At 50.8% G+C, this 4,533-nt stretch overlaps 1 protein-coding gene across 1 annotated transcript in view; it reads right to left on the bottom strand.

Moving 5' to 3' along the window:
- Window positions 1-780: 780 nt before the first annotated feature.
- PTPN4 (protein tyrosine phosphatase, non-receptor type 4) overlaps window positions 781-4,533 on the bottom strand; it is an 82,144-nt gene continuing 78,391 nt past the window's right edge. The window contains exon 28 of the mRNA XM_018568721.1: window positions 781-791. The gene's annotated coding sequence lies outside the window, so the exon portion shown is untranslated. The remainder of the gene's footprint in view (window positions 792-4,533) is intronic.

Below are 4,533 nucleotides of genomic sequence, written 5' to 3'. Positions count from 1 at the left end.
CCCCCCCCCCCCCGGACTGAGATCAGGGGGTCCCAGTGACTCCTGCCAATGACATCCACGTAATGCAGCTTCCTGTGATGAGGTGACAACGATGCTGCACTGCTCCTGAATCCAGAAGCGGAATTGTCACCCCCATGTAGCCCATGCCTGCCGCCACTACAGTGGGAGGAGATGTTGCAGGGGGGGGTGTGGCTATCAGCATTGTCACTGTAGCTTGTCCATCAGCATCTGGCCACACCCTAGCCCCGCCCACTGCTTTCTGAATTGGTAGCAACGCTTCACTTCATGAAACCCGCCCACTGTGAGCTGCAGTGCCCGGGAGGGGGAGGGACACAGATGGAGGAGGATTTGGCTCAGTCATGGAAGGTGAAGGAAGTCTATTGTTTGAGGTTTGTGAATCACAGGAAACGGACTCTGGACTTGTTTATACCGTCATATAGGAGACATTCGTGGTACTGAACTCCGGGATCAGCAGACCGTCCTCATACCAGAGTCCCGTGTGTTCTTCCAGATCTGCGCAGTCATCCAGTGTGAGACCGCTCACTGCTGCTCTCTCTCCTTGTGCAGGGTGACCGGCCTTGTCTCCGCCCCCTCCTGTAATAAAGACCGGTCACTGCTGCTCTCTGTCCTTGTGCAGGGTGACCGGCCTTGTCTCCGCCCCCTCCTGTAATAAAGACCGCTCACTGTTGCTCGCTCTTGCAGCACAGTGATGATGTCACAGGTTGGCAGAAGCATTCGGCACATACAAAGTGGATTTCTAGCTGTCGATGGAGGAATAGATTTCGATGAAACTTTTTTGCTCAGATTTAAAATATACACAATGAAGGGAATTGATCAAAAGTGGAGCAGACAGAATGCAGAGCAGTTGCCCACGGCAACCAATCAGCTTCTCTCTTCAACTTTCAAAGCTTAACTAAAGAAACTGAAGGGAGAAGCTGATTGGTTGCCAAGGACAACGGCTCCAGCTTTGATCATTTCCCTCCATAACGTTTCTTTTTAATACATAAACTGATACTTTGTATCTCTTCCCGGGATCCGGCTTTGCGGCACGGTGACATGTTCTGTGTCGGGAACACATACGCGGGCCATTGAGTTCAATGCACCGCCACGCCCCCCTCCCGCCGCCCAAAAAGCTGAGCCGTCCGGGTTGCGTTCCAAAGGCCTAACGCACTCCCGATGGTGTGACCGGGCCCTGAATCCTGTGCGGTTTCATGTCTCCGGAGGGGGAGGCGGAGCAGCGCGGTCGCAGATCGTTGCTGGAAATAAATACAAAATTTGAAATAAAAGCAGAAAAAGAAGATGGCGGCGGCGGCCCAGGAAGAGCGACATTCATCTCGGACACGAAGAAATCTCTTGCGCACTTTAATATAGAGATATATTTTGCGGTTTCACAATTCGATGATTCCTCATAGAAAACACAACTTATCATCTCATAAAAATTCACATTTTTCTCTGTTCCTGGGATTCCTGAACCAGCGACGAGCGGAACATTCCACGGACAGACGGGGGAGGAGGAGGAGACAAAGTGGAACACAAGGCCGGCTGGACCGGAACAGAGAGTGCGAGGATTAAACAGGCCGTCTGACGCCGACATGCTGGACGATCGGTTAGAAATTATCGCAACGACGACAGACAGGTACAACCGAGCTCAGGACTGACACAGCGACCGTGAGAGGGGCGGCCCCCACCTCAGGACATGAAGAATTAAAGGACAACTCCACCCGAAAAACCAAGTCTTCTGTTCTGCATGGCTGATGGCGAGTTCAATCAAATGTCGGCTTCTTATATGTCCCGGGGGCTCCAGCTGTGAGATCTGCCCCCGAAATTTCCTGTTTCCATGACCAATAGAGAGCCAAGGGGTGTGGTCACCGTCCATGACGCTGAACTAAAAATTTATGGGAACAGGTGAGAGAGAGACCAAACTACTGGAGAGAAATGTCATCATTGTGGGAGGGGCAGAGACACAACTACTAGGGGAAATCTCACCATTGTGGGAGGGGCAGAGACACAAACTACTGGGGGAAATCTCACCATTGTGGGAGGGGCAGAGACACAAACTACTGAGGGAAATCTCACCATCGTGGGAGGAGCAGAGACACAAACTACTGGAGAGAAATGTGATCATTGTGGGAGGGGCAGAGACACAACTACTAGGGGAAATCTCACCATTGTGGGAGGGGCAGAGACACAAACTACTGGGGGAAATCTCACCATTGTGGGAGGGGCAGAGACACAACTACTGGAGGAAATCTCACCATTGTGGGAGGGGCAGAGACACAAACTACTGGAGGAAATCTCACCATTGTGGTAGGGGCAGAGACAAAGTACTGGAGGAAATCTCACCATTGTGGGAGGGGCAGAGACACAACTACTGGAGGAAATCACACCATTGTGGGAGGGGCAGAGACACTAACTACTGGGGGAATTCTCACCATTGTGGGAGGGGCAGAGACACAAACTACTGGGGGAAATCTCACCATTGTGGGAGGGGCAGAGACACAAACTATTGGAGATAAATGTCACCATTGTGGGAGGGGCAGAGATACAACTACTGGAGGAAATCTCACCATTGTGGGAGGGGCAGAGACACAAACTACTGGGGGAAAACCTCACCATTGTGGGAGGAGCAGAGACACAAACTACTGGAGGAAATCTCTCCATTGGGGGAGGAGTAGAGATACAAACTACTGGGGGAAATCTCACCATTGTGGGAGGGACAGAGACAAACTATTGGGGGAAATCTCTTTGTGGGAGGGGCAGAGACACAAACTACTGGGGGAAATCTCACCATTGTGGGAGGGGAATAGACTCAAGTTGGTGGTGAAATGTGATCACTGGAGTTTCTAAGAGATATAAGAAGCCTAAAGAGAATTTTAACGACTACAGCTGAAAATAAATCAGTTTAAAGGATCATTTCTTCATCAAACATTGATATTTTATCCACACTTCATGATTGCTAATAACATCAACAACCCCTCCTGTGTGTACAGAAGAGGACAGGAAGTCAGCTGCGCCCTCGGCTGCCATTGTCATGTCACGGTTATTTAGGATGGAGTTGCCCTTTAAATTCAAAAAATGATTAAGACCGAGGATCTGTTATAAAGAAAGGAGGCGTGGCTACATGCGTCCATCGGACGGGCTCGCTAACAGGACGTGGAGACACTGGAGGTGAATACACAGCTCCTGTGATCTGACTGTCCACATGCGTCCCGACTGAAATGTGTCTGTGACGTGGATTCGGCACCCCAGAACATGCTGCACTGGAGGATCGGCCAGGAAATGACCGCCACGGCCGGGGCACGCGACGTTTTCTGGGACCCACAGAGTCAGGAAAGCCATAGACGTGGGGCTGCTCGGCATCGTCATTCTACCTGCCAGCAGAAGGTTCTATTCTCACCCGATGGACGGTCTCTCCGCAGATAAATTCCGTCTACTTCTGCCCCAATCACAGTTAAACCTTAGAAAGGAGACCGGTCGCACTCTGATGACATCGGCTTGAAGGAACTTTATTGTTCCAGACAAAGAACGCAGAAGAACCAACCAGACCCTCTCTCACGCGTTTTCACCCAAACAGCAGAATTTCTATGGCTAAGCCCTGTTTAGGTAAAACGCATGTGTGTGGGGAGAGTCTGGGTGCACCTTTTGGCTCTGTTCACACCTAGGCGTATCGTATATGCGCGCCTGTCGCGTGTTTCGTGACGCGCGTATTTACCGCGATTCACTGTAAAAAAAAACGCGCGACAAACGCGCGTTTCCGAGGGCTACTTGGCTGTATCCCAATGGAAACGCGAGACAAAAACGCCGCAAAGAAGCAAATGTACCTTTTCAGGCGTGGGCCGTTTTGTAGCGCGTTCAGACGGGCTGAAATACGGCAAGGTGTGAACCAGACCCATAGGAAACAATGGGATTTTCATGTTTGAGCGCTTTGTAGAGCGTTGAACGCGCTACAAAACGTACAGGTGTGAACCAGGCCTTAGTGTTCTTTGTCCTGAACAATAAAGTTAATTCACGCTGATGTCATCATAGTGCTGCTGGTGTGTTCGCTTTTGACACACGGGGGAGCAGAGATGAGCCCTATCCAGACTCCGGGCTAAAGAGCGGTAGTTTTCCCTCCGAATGTTCCACAGTAAGACTTTGACTGGCCTCACTCAACCAAAACTTACCCCACGACAGGTTCGGCCCACTTACTGCACACGAACATTTGTGAGATTTATCACCGGAAAGCAGACGTGGGGGGGGGGCATACAATGGTCAGCTCTTATTCAAACTTTAAAAGTAGGGATGCACCGAAACCGGTATTTCAGTATCGATTACGAATACTGATATTTTTTCTTTTCTGTACTCGCCGATACCGAATACCGATACCGGGAGTCCCATTCAGGAAGCCAGGCGGCGTGTAAAGACTCGCCACCCGGCTTCCCAATTAGCAGGGAAGCCGTCTCCATGCTGTTCGTCACTAGATGACGAGAAAGCATGGAGCCGGTTTTCTGGCCAATCAGGAAGCCAGGTGCCATGTAATGATGCGGCGCCCGG

The sequence above is a fragment of the Nanorana parkeri genome, unplaced genomic scaffold (assembly GCF_000935625.1).
Source record: "Nanorana parkeri isolate BGI_ZX_2015 unplaced genomic scaffold, ASM93562v1 scaffold1233, whole genome shotgun sequence".
Classification (NCBI taxonomy): Eukaryota; Metazoa; Chordata; class Amphibia; order Anura; family Dicroglossidae; genus Nanorana; species Nanorana parkeri.
Note: the sequence above shows the minus strand (reverse complement) of the source record. Positions and strands in the feature narration are given on the sequence as shown.